Here is a 22,357-nt window from a genome sequence, read left to right as displayed (position 1 = left end):
CGAATCGGAGGAGGTTCCAACCGAATCGAACGGTTCGGCTATGCATCGGCGTTCCGCTACCGCGTAAACGGGCGTTTACGGGCGTTCGCACGGTGCACCGCGACAGTCGTGTATATACTACGTGCGGCATGTATGCGTTACGTGCTTCGGGGAGGCCAACGGCGGCCACAAGGAGCCCCTGCGCGTGGCCGAGCACCGTGAAGTTTCACCTGCACATACATGCACGGCGCTGGATCTGCGCGCAGGCGAACGTCCGTGAGGCGGCCGCCCACTTTGAGGAAGGCAGGTGATTCTCGCCGCAGTGCGTCGCAGGTCGCCGCGGCAACGACTGTCGCTCCCGAAGAGCGAGCGACGCGAGGCAGCTGAAATCGGTCGCAGGCACCGACAGAAACGTCGCTAAGGGGCCGGAAAAAAGAAATCGCAAGAAGAGAAAACGAGGCGAACCCCGAGCTGAGCGCGGAGGCCTCTGCATGGAGGGCGGTTGCCCGTGACGAGCGGATTCGCCAGTGATGCGCGTCTCGTCTTGCGCGTCGTCTGCTCGGTATTGGAAGTAAACGCCGTTTCCCAGGCGTCAGAGGCCGTGGCCGCGAGGTTCTCACGCTAAGAGCTAGGCCGCCGGAACCGCCGTTATCGGCCCACGGGCTCCGCGCCTTCTGTTAACTTCCAATCAGAACCGTTAAATATACCGTCGGTGGTCGTGAACTGCATACGTCCCTCGGCTCATTTAGCAGCACGCCTTTTTGTTTCGGCGCGTGCAACAAATTTTGAACCCGCCGTGGTTGTTCAGTGGTTATGGTGGTAGGCTGCTGAGCACGAAGTCGCAGGATCGAATCCCGACCACGGCGGCCGCACTTCGATGGGGGCGAAGTGCGAAAACACCCGTGTACTTAGATGTAGGTGCACGTTAAAGAACCCCAGGTGGTCAAAATTTTCGGAGTCCTCCAATACGGCGTGCCTCATAATCAGAAAGTGGTTTTTCCACGTAAAACCCCATAATTAAATTTTTAACAAATTTTGAACGATGACACGTGCAGGAAGCAGGCTGCCACGAGGAATTGTACCCTGAAACCGTGGTTACGTGTGCGCGCTCGAGCGCTAGCTCGGTTTCCCGCATGGGTGTGGTTCTTCTCTGTCTCGGCGCAAATGGTCGTTACCGGAAGAAAGCCAGTTCAAATGGGACAAAACCGGGTGCACAAGTTTCGTGCACCCGGTTTCGAAGCGAAATTCTGTGCACAAGTGCACAGAATTTCGCTTCGTTGTAATACTTTGACAGAATAGCGCTTGTTCTTTGTTTTCATTTTGGGGTTTTATACGCCGCATGATAGTATCCGGTGGGCTTCTACTTACAAATTTAAGCAAGATTTCGCTCTATATGTACTATCGCACAAATAGAAAGCACATACGAGAAGAAAGGGAGTTAACCGAGGGGCCCGATTTTTAGTCATATCACAGGAAGCCAGCAAACACTGACATCAAGGACAACATAGGGGATGTTACTTGTACTTAATAAATGAAATAAAGAAACGATAAATAAATGGAAATGAAAGTGAATGAAAAAGCAACTTGCCGCAGCCGGGGAACGATCCCACAACCTTCGCATTTCGCGTGCGATGCTCTACCAATTGAGCTACCGCGGCGCCGTTTCCCCATCCACTTTCTTGGGTATTTATGTTTCCTAGTAGAACCCTGGGAGTGGGATGGGAAGGTTGTGGGATCGTTCCCCACCTCCGACAAATTGTTTTGTCATCCACTTTCATTTCCATTAATTTATCGTTTCTTTATTCCATTTATTAAGCACAAGAAATTTCCCCTATGTTGTCCTTGGTGTCAGTGTTTGTTGGCTTCTTGTGAAATAGAAAGCACAGAAACTCAACGGTCGTTAATCCCGGTGGACGATTTCAAAGCGCGCACGTACGTACATATACGAAATGAGTTCCCCTCGCAAGAGTGATGCAGTCGAACACGTGAAACGAGACGTACATCGCATACGCGACTAATACAGATACATGACATATCTCGTACATCGACTGCATTTAGTTGGTTTGAACGTGCGAAAGGACCCTGTCGTAGACGTTCGGGATTTATTGGTATACGTTTTTTTTTTTTTGCTTTCTTACAGACGAAGTGCGCGCAGGCCCGTATCGCATGGTTGGGTTCAATCATGTGGTTATTGTTGGCCGTCTGTACGCGTAGCAAATGTGGTTCATGTGTTCTCTATATAGGGTCTATATATACGTGCCAAGAGACGCGCCTCCATTATCCGCACAACATTGCGCTGCATGTATTTTCCTTACTTGCCAGCAATGTCGAAGGTGGCTAAATATCTGCGGTACGTGGCTTTAAAAGCTTTATCCCTCGCACAATGACAGGCCTTCAGGACAATGCATAAGAAGCGTACCGTGCGCCGCCTAGAGGCGTTTCGTTTGCATATGAGCCTTAGGTGCACAACAGTACGTACGATGAGCCTTGCTGTAATATATATATATATATATATATATATATATTAATTCTTTAGCGTACGAGACGCCGGAAGAGAAAAGAAGAAGAAGAAAAAAAGCGCGATACTGAGACGTGAGGGGACTATATGGCCATATTTTTGCTTTGCGTATACTGACATATGGTATAACTGTCCGAACGGTATCACACGGTATCGCGACCCATACGGCATCACGGCCCATACGGTATCACGACTGAACACACGGTATCAACTGCCCATGGATTAATACACTGTAGTTCCTCATAGGCTTACGCGTAAATGCCCCGAGTGTGCATTTATCAGATGAAATCCCCAGGCCTCGATAGCGGAGGTGAAGCGTAGTTTAATATAACTGTGCTTGGATGCTCATCAAGGAGGCTAATCAGCGTGAGGTTAAACAGCATAGGGCTCAGTACGCCGGCCTGGGGGACGTCACTGCAAGTGTAAAGAAGAGGGGCCATTGTAAGGTTCGTAACAGCGCAACGCAAGACACGGACAAAAGACACGGCGCTGTGTCGTCGTTCCACCAAGCCATCCTCGTTGCTCATCATGGAAGATCGCATAGAGATATTCTTGGGTGTAACAAGTGACAGAGAAATCTCATGGAGTTCCTGTGTATTCTACATGAAAAAGCGGTTGACCGGCATCTTTCGCCTTTCGAAGTTCTTCTGTGGAAAGGCATGGGGAATGTCCACCAGTGCTATGCTGCAACTATATAGGGTATTTTTTTTCGGCTTTTTGTGGTACAGCTTACCAGCATTAAACAACGCAAGTAAAACAAGCCTTCGTACTATACAAAGTGTTCGGGCCCAGGCGCTGCGGATTTGTCTGGGTCTTCCTCGAAGTTCGTCAACGGCGGCAACTAAGACCTCCTCAAGACCTACATCACCGTTTAAGCACAGAGCAGTCACACCTGTCGCGAGACCTTTGACTCCTCCTTGGTGCCTCGTTCGGCCAAGGATCAACCTGACAATGCCTGGCGTCCGAAAATAAAAAAGCAAATGTGTCATCGGCGGCTCTTAAACAGTTTACCTTACCCCCATTATATGAGAAGTACCTGAATTGCACACACATATATACACCGACGGCCCCGTCCTGCCGAACAGCTCTACCGCAGCTGTAGCCATACCAACAAAGGCACCACTATCAAGTTGAAAACCTATCACTTGACGACGTCGACGGAAACTGAACTCGCAGTGCTTCCAGTCGCACTACACTTCGGTAATGAAAACACACACACATACACACACACACACACACACACACACACTAGTGGTTCATTTTCTGCGCCTCGAAGACGGGCACTGGAGTGTTTACTGTCAGCCTCACGGCGCGGTCTGCATGAACAGATGGTGTTCGAAATCACAGAGGCCATACACCAGCTGATTAAGAAAGGACATGAAATAATTTTTCAGCGGCTACCAAGTCACCGTGGCATCATCGGCAATGAGCGGGCCGATAAAGCTGCTCGTTTAGCTTGTGTAGAAGACAACCGCCTATCGACCTCGCTGTGTAGGACAGATGCTGCAAGGATGTTCCGCCTACTTGCACGCCAATGCACTACGTCAGAATGGAATGAAACATTTTATGCGCGCCCGTTTATACACCCTGGATCTAACCTTAAGCCTCCGACTTCCACCAAGACCTTTACCGCCTTGGTCACCTAGCCCTCCCATCTTTAATGATTCGGTCTTCACGCATACACGAGGTATACCGTGGCGTAAACTACAGCCTCGCACTTTTCTATCTCCTGCATTACGTCATAAAATTCACCCGGGGATATACCCTACCTCAGCCTGCAAGTTTTGTCCTGCTAGCAGAGCGGACCTTAACCACATTATGTGGCAATGCAAGAACCACTCCCCTCCCTCTAACGTTTGTAGTACTTTAAGTATAGTAGGGAACTGCGCAGCTACAACGCCGAACGTTAGGAAGCTATCCTGAGATGGGCTGCAGGTGGTAGTAGAGGAGGCCTACCGCGAGTGGGATAACCTCCCTCGCCTTCTTCTCGAAGTCCCTTTCTCTTCAAGATTTCATAAATAAAGTTGCTTCTCTCTCTCCCCGAAGAGACGCGACCCTTTTGTGTAGGCTACGGTTGGGCGTCGCGTCTACCAACGACTATACGTTTTGCGCGTTTACGGATGGCCGACACCGCAGCATGTGGCGATTGCGGCGACGCGCAAACAATTCGTCACGTTCTTTGCTAGCGCCCGCAGCTGAGTGTGCAGAGGCAATCGCTTTCCATCGTGCTGAACCAGTTGGACGACTGGCCTCTGTCGGAGCGAATAATTTTACGACGTCGACGGGACTTACATTTGCTACTGAGCTTGTTGAAATCGACCGGCTTGTGTGAACGCCTGTGATTGGAACGCCTTTTCTGTTACCTGTTCATCTTTTATTGTTAGATTTCTTTTCTCTCGCTCTCTTTGCCCTCTCGCCAACCTTTATATCCCCACCTAAGCGCAGCGTAGCAAACCGGAAATCCAACTCTGGTTAACCTCCTTGCCATTTCTCTCTCTCCCTTTATATTGCGTATACAGTAATAAGTCTACACAGTTTCATCTGATGTTTGTATTATCCAGTAATCAAGACAGTCTTTCTTTTTGTGCTGCTGGTTATAAGAAAAAAAAAAAGTCAAATACTCTTTCTTTTTTCACTACGACAAACACTGTCACCAACTCTAACCTGACCGCTTCTTGAAAGCTAGCACTGTTTCGCAACAAGTTCACTTACTGATATCAAAATTTCGAGGAAGGATATTTAACCCATCCATGCAGGCGCCCGAAAAAAATCTGACCAGTTTACTCTTGCATAGACCAGAGGTCTTTCCCTGCATTTTAAACGGACAAACCAACCGAAACAAGAACAAATCTCGGCTTTGGCTGGACACATTCCCCAAACCGCCGCGGTCGCTTAGTGGCTATGATGTTGGGTGGCTAAGTACGAGGTCGCGGGATCGAATCCCGGCCACGGCGGCCGCATTTCGATTGGGGCAAAATGCGAAAACACCCGTGTACTCAGATTTAGGTGGACGTTAAAGAACCGCAGGTGGTCCAAATTTCCGGAGTCCCCCACTACGGCGTGCCTCATAATCAGATCGTGGTTTTGGCACGTAAAACCCCATAATTTAACTTTAATTTACACTTTCCCCAATGAGCGTACTAAAACAAGGGCCCGAGCAGCGCTTTTCCGTTCTAATACGGCGTGAGTACTACTGAACTACAAAGGGCAATGTTCATTAACTATACAAATACACTAAACCTCCTAAATCGCAGAATAGACTAGCCGCACCCGTTCTCACAGCGGCGACGCGATGTCACGTGATCGGACTTTTGACGCAAGGACCACTGCAGCACCGGAGCTTACAAAAGTGGCCCTCGCACAAAAAAAAAAAAAAGGACATTGGCTTCTTGGCTATTCTACTGTAAGGGGTTTTCTTTATTGGCTAACGTGTTTGAGATTTGGGAATGGTCAGTCATGAAGAGGTTGATAGCGGGCCCATTTTTCCTCTTTAATTCTGTTTATTGCGTTAGCATTAGGAGCGTCAAAGTAGAAAAAAAAGTGTACGTGTGTGAGGTGTGCGAAGCCGATCACGTGATATATATATTTGAAGAAATTTACGTCGAAAAAGGAAACACAGCACATTCATTTTCAGCGTTTCGGCCGACACGTCGACCAAATGTGTTGTGTTTTTGCACGTAGATTTCTTCACATAGTTTAACAGTTGGCATATATATATATATATATATATATATATATATATATATGCAGGCAGGAGACGGCGCACGTTTTGGAAATAAGACGTATTTACTCAATGTTTTCGGCTTGCAGACCAGCCTTCGTCAGAGTGCAGTAACACCTGAACAACTCATACACAGCTTTAAAAGCGCTGCATCAATAACAGAGGGCGCACCATCTACTCTGGCTAGAACTTACACTGCGCATCATAAATCAGTAGCAATGCCACGAATATTGGAATGCAGAAGAAAACGAAATGCAGGTACGTTCAGGTATATGTACACATGAATAGGCGGCATGACAGCACATGGCAGCTCTCGATTTATCTAAAAGTTTAAAATGGAGGTGCTAAGCGTACAACTTCAAGCCACATGCGTCACATGCGCCATACCACACATACGAGTGACTGCAAGACTTCTGTGGTAATTCAAACTTAAGTGCTGTTTCTCTGTCTCGTCTGAAAGAGCCGGAAGGTGAGTGAAAAACGCAGTCGTGCGCAACTTCATGTGTCCAGCCTTAGGGAGTATGTTAGTACTTCAAAAATCCCTAAGGGTCTCAAGGATTCATGTAAACCTGGCTACCTCTGAACTATCAACGGCAAACAGGCATAAGTGGCAAGATGTATTGACTAATGCTTCACTTCAGCTAGTCCGTATTATGTTAAATCACTATGAATCATTGGCAAGTTCACTTACCCTGGTTGACCAACTTTTCCCGCATGGAGTACATATGCTGAATGTTTACGAAGGGATACAGATAAACGCGTTAAGCAAAATACAAAGTCAGAAAATGTTGCGGAACAATGTCCCGCTAGCAACTGACTCTACCAAACAAAGCTGTTCGGCAACTTCTGTAATCCCAATTGCTAGAAAATTACCAGAGGCAACCGACCCGGATACTATAATAGTTAACCTTTCCCACGATGCGCCTCTGCCTGGGGAAGAAAGGGTACTTTCAAAAGGCCCTGTCCAGCTACCGGGGGCTTCAACGAATTCCAATTAATGAAAACATAGAAAAGTTCTCCTGGAATTTAAGACTTGATAGTTTCATGACCTCGCTAACAGCAAAGGAGACCACCCGGCTATACCGTCCACGACGCCTGCCTCGCAAAGGGACAAATGCTTAGACCTATACAGTGTGTCCCAACTATCATGAACAAAGATTTAAAAAGAATATGCAAATGCCACGTAGCGGTACATAACCAAGGTTATGTTGTTTGCCGTCGCTCGGAGATACTCAGATTATTTTTTGCGTTCCGCCTAATTACATAATTACTCTTAATTAATCAACTTCTGAAGTATTATAGTTAGATGAAAAGCGTCAATTAGAAACTTGTAGGGCAACACGAAGAACTCCCGACACAGCTTTCTGTCGCTCGACATGTGCTACATAAAAGGTGGTTTTTTTTTTTGTCGAGCGTGAAAGAAACCCGCGAATATACGCAAAGTGCCTTGGGCGGCCAGTCGCGCGGCAATTCTGCAGCGGCAAGGCAGCAAAGGTTCGTGCGCTGCGATTACCACGTTCCATTCGTTGAGAACTCCTCAGTAGCGAAATTATTCTCGTGTTGGCACATGTTCGGCCAGACAGTGTGCGTTCGCGACGCTGATTTGGCGCAATGTGCAAGAACACAGTTTCCGGCGGTTCAGTTATACTGCGACTATACGTTCGCTACGTAGGGCAGAAAACCGGGAGGACCACTAGAATTACAATACCAAAGGAACACAAGCGCAGTCGTGGAGGTGCCCTCGCACGAGAGGCAGTAACGACGCTGTACTTATCTCTTCCTTTTCTCCTTTAAAACCACTCACACGGCAGAAAATCAGGTGGGGTGACGGAATTAGGAAATTAGCAGGCGCAAGTGGGTAATCAGCTAGTGCAAGACACGGACAATCGGAGATCGCTAGGAGAGGCCTTCGTCCTGCAGTGGATATAAAATTGGACCAACGATGACGATGATGACGTTCACTACGGTTGTCACGTTACCACGGGAGCTAACCATAAAAGCGAGCCTCGTATAACAGCACACAAAACCCCGCCCTGACATTTGGCCGAGCCCGAACGTGGGCACGCATGACTGCTGCGGCGATCGACTACGACGACGACTTGCGCGTGTCCGCACGCACGTAAAAGTCTGCGCGTACACACAATCGCCGGACCTACCACCACAGACCCTCGCGCATGAGTTCACCACCACCGGACGAACATACGGCAAGCAGCGGCATCCGACACGTCTCGCGATGCCAGCGCCCCCGTCGGGCGGTGCCTACCGCACGATCCCGCTGTACGCGTGTGCGGATCACCGTCTCCCATTTCTGGAGCGGCGATAAGTTTCGCGCCAGTGGATGCGTCCTTGCACGCGTCGCAATCCGTAACCGCGATTCCTTCTCTCATGACGCGCGTTGCGCGTTTCTTCGTTGCTTTTTCGTTGTTGTTGGTTCTCCGCCGAGAGTTTTCGTGCGAGCTGATCTGTAGCGGGTGTTCGGGGCCCGTCCATCTGTCGGCGCCATACGCCGCTGGCGAGGCGCCGCGTCTACAAGGCGGGAAATTGACTTCGCGCACGGAAATTTTGGCTGCGGCGCTAAAACCCCAATCCCAGCTCACGCGATCGCGCCCACTGCGTAGCACGGAGGGAGTACAGATTTTTCAAGGAAAATGGAAGGGCGCGAAGCGACGCGAGAAAAAGAAGAAAAAAGAGTGCCCGCGACTTGTTATCCCGCTCGGCAGTCATTTCGCTGGGTGAAATCTCTCTCATTGCTTTTTGCAATATTTGCTGCCTCTTAGAAAGATTGCTGGAAACGCCATGTGTGGCTCGTGCTTACCTCCCCCCCCCCCATAACACACACACACACACCACTTCTGCGGTGAGCGGCTGTTGTGTCACGAGCGATATTGAAGGACCACGAGAGAAGTGTATTATACGAGAAGCAGAGGGCGTTTGCAATACGCAGAGGCATTAGGGGGCACTACCACACCTTGTCATTTCATACATTCATTCATTCCTTTTTTCTTATCTTCCTTATTGCTTTCATTTTTACGATGAAAAAAAAGACGGTGGTGATGAGAAAAAAAATTGTTGTAGGTTTTTTTTTTTTTTTTTTTTTTTTTTTTTAGCGCGCGTTTGTTGCATGGCGATAGGCGATGGCGAGATTCCGCGCATAAATATATCTGAAAAATATGGAGAAGGCAGAGACGGGGTACGTGAGGTGAGAGGGGCCTAATAACGGGATTTCTCGGTGTGCTCGTTGGCGGCTGGCGAGGGGATTTCTTTTCTCCCAAGCAACCCCCAGCGAGAGAGGAATTGTTCTCACCGCTTGGCGCGCGTTTCCGATCTGGCGATGTTCAGCTCTCTTTGCGTCTCCTCGTGCTCCTCAGGCCACGTGACGTTGGCGCGGCGCCGGGCTTCCGTTTGCTTTGCGCCGTGTAACGGAGGGAGGGGAGGTCGGCCCGCGGTTACGTGACTTCGAGCGCGCTTCGCTTTCGACCCTCCCGGCTCGCATGACCACCTGTTCCGAACCGCCGGCCCATACGTCGATTCCATTTCGTTCGTTCGTTCATTCTTCCCTTTTCTGTCTTTCCCTTTTCACCTACATAAACAGTGCTTCGTCTGCTCCGCTGGCTGCGGATTGTGATTTATATTTGTCCATCATTTCCCGCTGCACGTTTAAGATTGGCTATGGCCGCGGCTGATTTGGTGCTTTTCGGCGGCGGCTCCACTGAACAACTGCAGTTGCCCGCTTTTGTCAGTGCTTGACGACGCGGTGGCGCAGATTGCCGGTTTTCCTCGATGCCCGCCTCTCCTTGCACCTACCTCTCTCACGTCGCGGCTGGCTCGGCGGCACCACAAAAGAGCTGCCAAAAAAGAAAGCAGCGCAGATGATTGGTTCCACGGGTAAATTGCGGTTTCCTGCTCGGGCTCCCGAACAGTCGAGTGTGGCGCCCCCCTGCGTTGGGTGTCGGAAAGGCGTGGCCCAAGAAGTGACGAGTCGCGCACGGTCCGTGCTGCGAAGCGCAAGCGCCGGTTTTTGACGGGGCCGCGCGGGGTCGACCGAGGTTTCTATTGATTGTCTGCCCGCGTAAGAACAGATGCTCACCTCATCTTTTTTTGTTCATCATCTGTTCGATTCATCTGTTCGAATCATCTGTTCGATCTCTTGGTCCATGTGGCGTTGTGCCCAGGGGCCATATTTTGTAACGAACCGTTTAATATAAATTTTTCTCTCTTTTTCATTATGTCCGACATCGGGGCGTCGTCGTTATATACATTCAACATCACCCACTGGACCCAGCGAATAACCGACAAGGATGGAATAAAAAAAAATGAAATAGATCCTTACAAAATACGGTCCCGGGGCTGGTATTACGCTCGAGAGGCTCTAGTGATGTATACATCGTCATAATTAGGCATATTAAGCTAATAAGTCACGATCGAACTCGTTAGTTTTTTAACCGAAATTGGTTAACTATGCGCATGTGCTGTTATTATTCACAGTCAACGTAACCGGAATTAACCAGAGCGTTTGATGAGAGTAATTTTAATCTTTCGACGCTGCTCCTAAGCTATTGGAAAGGCTCCTTTTAGAGTGGTCCAAATTTGTCTCCATCTCAGCACAAGGGTTCTGCGATTGAAGGAACGCGACATCCGATGCAGGGAGTCGGCACTCCACTACCTCGCGATCACGAGTAAAGTGCCACGGCATCCTAGACAACGCCTTCAATGAGCGTCACCGTGTCAGCAGCGTTCGGCGCGTCGTAGCTGGGACGAGGGCGTAACACGTTTGCACAGTGGCAAGAGAGAGAGAGAGAAATGAAGAGGGAAAGGGAAATAACGTGACAAATCAGTGCGGTGTATTATTCATAAGGCGAAATGTCGCGCCTTTCCGTGTCTGCTCGTTTCGAAGACAAATCTCTCGTTACTGCAGTCTTAAGCGTTGCTCAGACAACTCCGTCACGCGTGTCCTCCATGGGCCTGACTCACAATACTTGTGCTGCGTGAGAAAAGCTCGCGGTAGCGGCCGACGCTTCGTGACCTGCAGTCTGTCACAACTTATAGCTGACCGTATATCCTCATAATGGTGGCGCGCGATTAGATCTTCTTTGTTTGACGCTCACGTATGCATAATGTTCAAGTATGGGAGTTCATTTAGGTGCACAGACATCTGGCGTGAACGATGAATAGTAAGCTGTTGCCTTCTAAACAAACACGACAACTATAGGAGCGACATTGAAAAGTGTATACAGACGCAGCGAAGTTTAAAAAGGACTCGGAAGAGGAACAGCAAAACATTTTACACTGATGCAGTATTCTCTTAAAACCTCACGCGTTTGTTTTTCTTCTCAGTAACAAGCTTATTATTATTATTATTATTATTATTATTATGCGAGAAATTATGAACTTTGCGCCGCGGTGTAGCGCAGCGGGGCCGACAACGTCTGTGCAACGTCACGGATTGTATCTTATTTTCTCGCATTATGAATGAATGAATGAATGAATGAATGAATGAATGAATGAATGAATGAATGAGTGAATGAATGAATTTTATTCAAAAGAGGATGGCTCTCTGGCTTCTTGTGGAGTGCGGGAAGATGGGTACACATAGTGCAGAGAAGCATTTTAATTCCTTTTGCGCAGAAAAATGTAATCGGACGTTTCCGGGCGGAATCTCATCCTGTATTCAAACGTAATGTACAGCTTTGCCGATTTTCTATTATAAAGAAAATCTTTTCACCACATGCCGACGCTGCCAAAACAAATGAGGTAATGAGAGTTGATGCGGAATGTCAAGGCCCCCCCCCACGTACACACACCTCTCCGTATCTTCTTTTGCTTGTGTTTTCTTTCCTCTTTTTCTATTTTTGGCACTTTTTGGTCCATAGCATCTGGTCACAATATAAGGCTGGCCTGCTTACAATTCCAGAAGCGTCATTAGGTAAGATGGCCGAGCCAAATATTTCTGTCGAATGCCCCTTCGATCTTTATTTGCTCAGTCTGAAACCTATCAGTCCCCCAAGGTGTAACGATCCAGTCGGCCGTACCGCTGTTGGATCACTGCAGCTGCGGGAGGAGTCCGGCGCGCAAGACCCATGCGAGGTCATCGTTTCCATCGGTTGCCGCCACAGCCAAGAGTTGTTTCCGAAAAGCCTAAACGATGCCACCTGCTTGGTCGTTGGCCGCTCCCGAATCCCGTGCTGCTGACCGGCCGAGCGTCCTATAATGTTATGCCCAGACGGCATCCGCGAACGACCGGAAAAGCGGCTCGCATGCCGGTCCCAGAGATGCCGCGTGCTTTACGCGAATCCGATGGAGCCACGCGGGGCTCCGTGGAAGGATCGCAGGAAGATAACGCCAGCACTTCCGAGGCCACTTTCGCTGAGCACCGATTTTTCGTTTCGCCCGCATTCGCGCATTACGCTGCTCCACTGTTTTCGAAACGGGCCCGCGCATTGCCCTGTACTTCTATGGCGCATTCTGCATCATACAGATCTGTAAGGCGGGAGAGATAAGGCTAGCTCGAAGGGAAACGGAAAGTTGCCGCAGAATCTATATAGATGCGAATTCAAATTGCACCTGGACTCCGTCTGCACAACTGTATTCGCGACTCGAGAAAGTAGACCCACCTCGGGCCCACTCTGTCGCCTCCGTCGTATTTTAGGCCAATAGAGAGTTTTAGTTTAGGGGACGCAAGCCGCTCGCGTCCCCTAAACTAAAACTCTCTAATCACAATCCTACAGCGGCGCAAGCTTTGCGAGATGAGAAGCACTTAATTAAGGGAGACATTTTCACACGCTTGCTGCTATATTATACGTCGACGGACGTCACAGACGCTTGATTCCCTTGGACTTGCCCGTATCCTAATGCACTGTAACAGCTGAAGCATTGTTTGAAAGCCCAATATACCGGGTGTTTGAGCGAACACTTTCACATTAAAGGAAAAAAAAAATGCCTGTGGCAGATTGCAAAGCCCTGGGCCATGAGCTGGTCGACTCGCAAAGGTTACTTGCTCAAAAAATGCGTAATCAAATAATTAAAAATATCACTAATTAAGTTTTAGCTAATTACGTTATGGTACATGTTGCAGTTTACAATTTCTATAGCCGGGCAGCTTGCAAGGGGAATCCACTTGGAACGAATTCTCAGGATGACGTTAGTTTCGAGATATTAATTCCCTAACTTTGCGGAGAAATGCACTGACGTTCCAGTTACTCTTGTGCTTCAATGCATAAAACGACATTTCGTTCAGAAAGTAAGCGGAACGACAGCGCATATTTACCGCAAGTTTGACGGCGCATATCTTGTAAATGGTGTTATCCACAGAATCATTTTCAAGTGGATAGGCCTTGCAGTCTATACCCCGATAGAACTTGTAAACAAATTATATGCCATAGGGTAATTAGTTAAAGACTTAATCAGTAATTTTTTGTTAATTGGTCGATTAAAAGTATTTCATTTTTTTTTCTGCAAGTAATGTCCGGTTCTTCGAGCGAACCAGCTCATATGGACTAGAATTGCGCTATCTGCTACAGGCAATGTTTTAAAAAAGAAATTTGAAACTGCTCGCACAAGACACCCTACATAATACTTGGTTCTCCTACATGAGAGCCTATAGCTCCCAAACTATAGGCTCGCGCAAACGTTTCGAAGCTACGGAATATACAATCAAATTACGCAGTGTTCTTGTATTGGCAGTTTTACTTGAACATTTGGAAGCACTGGACAAAATCCAAGCACTTTCGCTGGTTAGACCTCCGTGGTATCATTCACTTTAGAAGAGTTAACTGCTAAGCTAGTTGGTGATCTGGCATACTAAAAAGATTTTGCGCCAATAGCAACACACACAAGATTTTGCGCCCGAGGTGTCGTCGTCTTTCTTGGGTGTGTTGTTTTTGGCGCAAAATCTTTTTAGTATGCAAGGTCATTCACTCGGCGCTATATGATGAGTTCGAAAAGGACACAGACAACCGTGCGTGCCTGTGTGACCGTGTGTGCGTTTTACAGTGACAGCTGTTATGGGCTGCACTCCTCCGGTGATTTTGATGCCAAACTGTGTTCGTGGCTAGAATATAGGCGTCTTTGACAGAATTTTATCGACACGAGAAGTCACAGCGCCCCACCAAGATTCGAACTCCGGAGCCCACAGGTTTTTATACATTTATACCGGACATTTATCGGACATTTATACCTCACAGAGGAATACTGCGCCTGGACAGGCCTCTTGTAGTTATTATGTAAATGAAGCCGTAAATTAAAAAAAATTGCGAAATGGAAGATAGGAAAGAAAACGAAGGAAGAGACGTGGATCTGCACCACTAGGAAGCGCTCGCCAGGTACACAAACGAAGACCGTAAAGACGATAAAATACAGCTGGTTCTACTAACTATGACGAAGACGACTGGGCATTTTTGTCGCTGTTGTGGTTGAGGCGCATCACAAAAAGAGATTCCTCGCGTGCGTCTGCGAATGTTCACTTCAACCGATACCGCACGAAGCAGTGGGAGACTTACTGCGCATAATATTACACCAGATATACCGCGTCAACTCATCCACTGGAGGCAAACATTTCTGACACCCCTGCTTATATGAGCCCACTGCAAGAGAACTACGATTGTCTTCACACATGCATGAGCGAGGCATGTCAGTTCTATGGTTGCATTTCACATCCCGACATGGGGAATGAGAAGTTATATACACTGTAAAACAATTTACACCCTTAAAAGTGAAAAAGGGTGTAAACGTGTTTATAAGTGACACCCTTAGGGTGTCAGTTATATAAATCACACCATGAGGGTGTGAGTTATAGACACATTTACACCCTTTTTCACTTTTAAGGGTGTAAGTTATTTTACAGTGTACCGTCTGTCTCACAATACGGGATTTACATGCGCAGAACTAGCTGGCGCTCTACAAACTGCGGCATTTAATTCTGGCCGGAAATACGGGCATTCAAAATTGCTGTGAAAGCCCTTTGCGATAGATTAAAATTGCCAAGACGATCACGTCTAACCCTAAACATCAGCAACACAAAACTAGATCTGTACAATGAAATTAGCCCTCTTAAACATGAAAGAATATAGAAAGCGCTTCACGTCACATAATTGAGCGATTGGGATTGGCTGGCTCATGGATACAAACCTTCTTTCTTTTTTTTGAGCCGGACAGCGGTACATAAGCCACTGCGGTGTGAGCTTGTCGCCGACTATAGCAGTCGAACCAAATTAAACCTTTCGAGTCCATGGCGCGAGGAAGCGATCTGCCCTACCTGCACAAACAGTTCTTGTTGCGACCAGCGTACGCAAGGGGTATTGCTCTCCTACGTTCGCCCATATATAGTGTATACTGCCCACATCGGCGTCAAGTTTCCAGGAGACGCTTACCTCGCGACTCTCACCATAGTTTCGTTTTCTCTCCCTTCTTGCTCGCGCTGTGTTTCACGGGAAACCCGGCGTTGTTCGCTCTGGCTACTCGCGAGTAGCTGACGCTTTTTTGACGCGAAACCGCAGCGCTCGTAATGTTATCTCCGATTGATTTGGCTCTCCGAAAAAAAAAAGGCGACATTTTTCTTTGTTCAAATGCCCTCTCGGTGTAGTTGGTGCGATAACTTTGAATGACAGAAAGCTGAGCTAGTTGGTAAGGATTCAGAATGCAAAAAAGTGTAAGGCGTGCAGTCACGGACACAAGAGAAGCGGACAACACGAACGCCGACTATTACCTGAAGGACGCACTGAGGCGAAATGATAATGAAGACACAAAACTCATCTGCGCATGCTCTGGAATGATAGCACCACGTGTCACCCGGGTACACGTGCCGGTCAACGTGAGAGATAACTGTTAAGGCAGTTGATAATCGAAGGCTGACTCACGCACGCGCTTCCGCCATTATTGATATGCCATGCCTCGACCATCAGACGCGTATCTTCATTCCTATGCCTGTACAATATCGCGCATTCAAGTAACTCAGGTGTGCAGTCACAATCTTTGAAGTCTTGGCAATGTAAGGAATGATTACAAGAAGATCCACCGGTTAACGACCTTTTATGTTCCATTAGCCTCTGACTGATACACCGCCCCGTTTGCCCTACGTGGAATTGGCTATAGTTAAAGGGAACTTTATATACCACACCCATACGACAGTCAGTAAAATTGTTGTTCTTTATGTGCTTCACTGGCAGGTGCACCGGTACACGTGGCACGTGACCGTCACGTGTACCCGATTGACACGCGGTGCTACCATTGCCGAGCATGCGCAGATGAGTTTTGTGTGTTCATTCTTTTTTTTTTCGCCTCAGTGCTTCCTTCAGCTGATAGTCGGCGTTCGTGTTGTCCACTTCTCTTCCCTCGTGTCCGTGTCTGCACGCCTTACCCTTTTTTGAATTTTGATGCGATAATTTGCAGACATGGTCACCACGTAATCTACGCATCACTTTTGTCTGTTTTTAGCGTTCAATCCTCATGAAGGGGCCATTTAAAAGAAAATTTGTGGGAAGAAATGACTCCGGTATGCAGCGAGCTTGCGATTCTGAATGCATTTAGCAAAGCAATCAAAACAGAACCTTCCCTTTTCATAGGCTTATGGTCCGCGTCCTATAATTTCACAGGTAATAATCCAGCGCCCAGTTGCCTGAGAAAGAATTGTGGCGTGTCTGCTCTCCCTGCTTAATTAAGGGATCAGGCAAGTTCTGGCGGCTTGACACCGCGCGCTTAGCTCACGCATGGTTAGCGCACGATAAAGTAATGCACACGAAGTCATATATTTAGCGTGGTCCTCCGAGTCAGGGCTTGAGACGCTGCCCGTACGCAGTTCATGAGTCATGCACTGCGTGACATAAAAAACAAAACAAGTACAAAGATGATTGGGCCGTTTATTTTCACGCGCTCAAGTTCGAAATTTTTATGCAGACGGCACGTTACACACACACACACACACACACACACACACACACACACACACACACACACACACACACACAAACATATATATATATATATATATATATATATATATATATATATATATATATATATATATATATATATATATATATATATATATATATATATCATCAGATTGGTTACGCCCACTGCAGGGCAAAGGCCTCTCCCTTACTTCTCCAACTACCCCGGTCATGTACTAATTGTGGTCTTGTTGTCCCTGCAAACTTTTCCATCTCATCCGCGCATCTAACTTTGTGCCGCCCGCTGCTACGCTTCCCTTCCCTTGGAATCCAGTCCGTAACCCTTAATGACCATCGGTTATCCTCCTTCATTACATACCCTGCCCATGCCCATTTCTTTTTCTTGATTTCTACTAAAATGTCATTAGCTCGCGTTTGTTCCCTCACCCAATCTGCTCTCTTCTTATCCCCCCTTAACGTTACACCCATCATTCTTCTTTCCATAGCTCGTTGCGTCGTCCTGAATTTAAGTAGAACCCTTTTCGTAAGCCTCCAGGTTTCTGCCCGTACGTGAGTACTGGTAAGACACAGCTGTTACACACTTTTCTCTCTCTCTCTCTCTCTCTATATATATATATATATATATATATATATAGAGAGAGAGAGAGAGAGAGAGAGAGAGAGAATTCCTGCCGGGCTATATCAACAGCACATATCTAAGGGGTGTACGGGAGGAGCGGAACAGCTTGCGCGGGCGGAAAGGAAATTCGGCACGCGTACGGGTGGCGCTCACACAGCCGTCCAGACGACAGCGGCAGGTGAGCTGGCCAAGAAGCGGACCCGAACGCAAGCAAACAAACAAACAAACAACCGAGAAAAAGACCCACGAAAGGAACTGCGCGCGGCGTCGTCTGGCAGTTTGCCTCGGCAAGGAACGAACGCGGCAACGAGAAGAAAGCGGTTGACCGGTAATTGAAGACAAATGCACGCGCGCGCGGCTCCGTCGGAGGAGGAGGGAGAAGCGGCGCGGCGCTTCCTTCGCGGGCAGGTGTTGTCACGACGGCCGGCACGCGCGCGGCAACACCCGGCTGCCGCTTCGCCCGACTGGGCTAACAAGCGCGCCGAGTCGACGAGCGGGTTCTCTCTCTCTCTCTCTATCGTGTGTACGGTACACACTACATACACGCCTAGACACGCGCCGAGATTCTCGCATTGTGCGTTGTCAGGAAACAAAGCCATGGCGAAAACGAAATCCAAGCTATCTCTTGCGGCGGCAGTCGTCTGCGGTTGCAGACGGCCGAAATGAAGTCGACGTGCGCGAAAACGGGGTCTGCGTAATATAAAACGCCGAGAAGCTATGAATGAGTGAGGGGCGCATGACTCGGTTGGGGAGGACGTGAAGTGGATTCTGAGGGTTCGTGTACCTCTCCGCGGGCGGCATGCTAAGCGAGTTCTGATGCACCGTTCTTGCGACGAACGCATCGTGTCGTTGATCTATGCTTCGTTTGTTTGTTTTTCTCGGGTGTTTGACGCTTAAGGGGAGGCGTGGAGTACCTATACTGAAGTGCTTATACAAGAGCACATGCGGCTTCGCGTGAAATGTCTATACGTTGCGTCTAAGCTTCCTTCCTTGGTTTACACTTTCTGGAGCAGGGAGCCACTTGATTACTCATAGCCGAGGTTGATTAAGGGGAATTAATGAGCCAGAACTGCGAACGTATAGGCGAAGGGTCACTTGGGGGCTGTCGGAGTTGAGGACGATCCGACCGCTGGCATCCGTTGTAGGAGTTGTCGGACGATCTCGCCGCTGCCACCAGTTGTAAGGGTTGTAGATCGTAGGGAGGAACTTGGGAGGAACTAGGCGTACAGGGTTTATTTACAGGTATTTACATTAGAACAAGCGATACATTCGACTGTCTAGCGTGACTCCCAAATGGAGCACGCAAGACGAAGCTCCAAACACGCAGCGCAGAGCACGAGCACGATCACAGAGTACACTGACAAGCACACTCTAGCAGCCGACAAACAGCTGCTTATAAACACTCCGTGCTCCCTAGATCCCTAGGTGAGGGAAACGTTCGACCAGTCATCGTAGCCAAGCCGCTTTTGAGCGGGAGGGCTTACACACACACGTACGCACTGGTTTCACTGCCCCCACCGACGTGAGACGGGGTTCGCAGAACTCGGGGCTTCCGTCTTGACCAAAGGAGGCGCCTCTTATTCCCCAAGCTGACCCCCGCAGCGTGGCCGCCGGTTCTCCGTTGTCTTGCGTCCCGAAAGGCGCGTGGGACGTTGCCGCCAGATACATTCCCTAGGGAACTCCCCCGCTCACGGCAGACCAGATCGGCGGTGGCGTGTTCCGTAACAAAGCCTGGTTCGTCGAACTCATCTCGGCAATCCCGCGACGGAGAGTCGCGGACGCGGGGTATTGTCCTCCGCACACAGTAGACTTAGTGGCGCCGTTTGGCTAGAGGATGACGGTGGCTTTCCAGGAAATGTCGACGCCGCTGTCGCACCTGGCTTGCAAAACATTGCATGTTGACACCTCAGCAGGCCGTTCTTAACAGGGCAAACACGATTTTTCTTTTGCTTGAAACGTGCAGCGTATACAAGGCTGTCCAAGTCGGAGTGACGACCAGGGGCCGTAATTTGAAACGTTCTCTCTCACTTTGCGTTATCTGTCTTCGTCATTGGTTAGGACGCATGCAGCGTGGTGCTGCTATTGTCGCCTGGATCGGCCATTTGACGCGACGAATGATAAGAAAAAGATAGAAAATTATATATATCGCTACAAAATACAGCCTCAGTTTCGCTTATCAACCAAAGTTCGCCTTTATATCTTTCGACCAGTCGTTCGCGACATTCCGTTGTCTCTCGACACGGTGTCTTCAGCTCGCTGGCGCTCGACTTCTCTTAAACTTCAAAATGAAAATTTCATGCATTTCCTTGCATTCGTAAGCCCTTTTCGCATGGTCACATTTCCAGACAGCCTTGAAAGAATTCGTTTGGATTCGTAAATGACCTCACAGCAGAAAAGTTTTCGCAGATTACTTAAAGCAAGAAAGCATTGTAATCAATAAGGACAACTGGTACCAATTTTTTTTCCCGGCAAGATTATGAAAAGTTTAATCATTGTTATAGCGACAGCTTCGCGGGTTAATCAGCCGCGGTGCCCCGTTCTAAGCGCGAGCGATCGCGTCTGATACAGTCATCTCCAACAATGTTTGCGAAAATATCAGCAAAAAGTGAAATTTTACTTAAATGAGAAAGCTTCTTAAGTACATTTTTGACGCTAAATACATATACGGTTTCCTTGGTGTTCATATATTAAAAAAGTGTTGAATTATGGCCCTCAGTTATACTTTGTTTAATGTTCTGCTCCGCTTAATAAGCTTAATTTTTATATTGAGAAGCAGTCTGCTTCCTTCTTTCTTCCTTTCATATTCCTGTCTTTTCGTTCTTTTATCCAGGAAGGAAAGACGCGCAAGATCTACCTTCTCGGCGAAATGCTTAGTGTCGTTAACGAAGCGCGTTTACCCGCCGTGCTTGCTCAGTGGCTATGGTGTTGGGCTGCTGAGCGCGAGGTCGCGGGATCGAATCCCGGCCACGCCGGCCGCATTTCGACGGGGGCGAAATGCGAAAACACCCGTGTGCTTAGATTTAGGTGCACGTTAAAAAACCCCAGGTGGTCGAAATTTCCGGAGTCCTCCACTACGGCGTGCCTCATAATCAAAGAGTGGTTTTGGCACGTAAAAACCCATAATTTTTTTTTTTTTAACGAAGCGCGTTGCTGAGCGAGCTAATTCATAATAGCAGTGCTACAGAAATTATACCAACAAAGAAAAGAACAACAAAAGACATGGGCAAGACAGAGAACAGCACTGCGATCCCGTCACAGCTGAGCCATTTCGGGAAAACGCAAGAAAGCATAGCGGATAGCGCGCTAAAAACGCGAGGAAGTCGGTTAATTGCGCGCGCGACATGTACGCGAGGTGACGAGGAAGGACGGGTGTCCGGTTACATGGCAAAGGTGCACACGCGTGTCAGGCCTGACGTCTCTGCTAAATGAACCAATCGACAGCTCTTATCCTGGTCCTGTCACGATGTGCAAAAAAAAAAAAAAGAAAGGGGGAGAGAGAAGCCGAAGAAGGTAGGAGAGGAAGGAACCCGCCATTGTTTTTTGCATTACGAGAGATGATTTATAGGCCAGCCCTATATAAGCATTAAAACTGCCTGACCCATCCTGGCTACCCTTACAGCTCAACGTAAGGACAAAACAGTAGAAAGGTACATTTAAACAGCGCGTACCATCGTAGACAGTTAAAACGCGAAGAAGTTAGGGCTAATTAGAAAGCGTTATTTCCAGGGATGTGCGAGTATGCGAAATTTCGAACAGTCCTTGCTCTTAGATTCATATTCGATTCGAGAATTCACTATTCCAAGTTGTCAAATGTTCACTCCGTTCGTTCGAATACTATAGGGGATGTTACGTTTCGCCTACAACGCGCGGTAATGCCGGCGCGGATGCAACGGACGCCGGGGCTTCGTTCAAAGCGGCGGACATTTTGGGCCGTTCGACGCCGCCGCAACGCCTCCCCGCCAAGCGTGTCCAGGCGTGTTTCAGTGCCACGTGTCTTCGTGCGTGCGTGTGTGTGTGTGTGCCCACGCTTGTCAAAGCGCGGCAGCCAGGGAGCGGAGCTCCCCAAGTGAGGTGCCAGGAGGTCTGTCCGTCGGCGGGTTGGCGATGCGTCACTACACTCGGCTCAACATGTCTCTCGGCTCGACCGTGCGCGCCGTCGCGTGGGCTCATGCTCCGCCGTCGCGTGGGCTCGTCCCGTGACCTTCCTTCTGGCCCGCGACGCCGAGAGTATAAGAGCAGCTGCCCCCGGACGCCAGGAGAGAGGCTCCGATTTGTACTGTTGAGTTACGTGCTCTCCCGTCTCTCCACTTCGGTCGACCTGACCGGCCGCTCTTTTGCTATGTTAGAATAAACAAGTTGTTCTGTTACCAGTCTTCTCAAGCTTTGCCGGGACCTTCGGATGCTTCCAGTGCCCCAGGCCGCCAGGCCAACGCTACCCTTGGGGCTTGCGACCCATTCGCAATAACGGGCGCCAGCACCGAGACCCCAACAACTGGTGGCTGCGGTGAGATCGCGACAACGGAGGCCAGCAGCGAAGAGATGCGGTTGAATGTATGCTGAGCAGCACAACGACCATCCGGGAGCAGTGCAACGAGCCCTGTGTGATGACTGGTTGC

This window comes from Dermacentor andersoni, chromosome 5, assembly GCF_023375885.2.
Source record: "Dermacentor andersoni chromosome 5, qqDerAnde1_hic_scaffold, whole genome shotgun sequence".
Classification (NCBI taxonomy): domain Eukaryota; kingdom Metazoa; phylum Arthropoda; class Arachnida; order Ixodida; family Ixodidae; genus Dermacentor; species Dermacentor andersoni.
The sequence above is the reverse complement of the archived record's forward strand: the minus strand, read 5'-3'. Positions refer to the sequence as shown.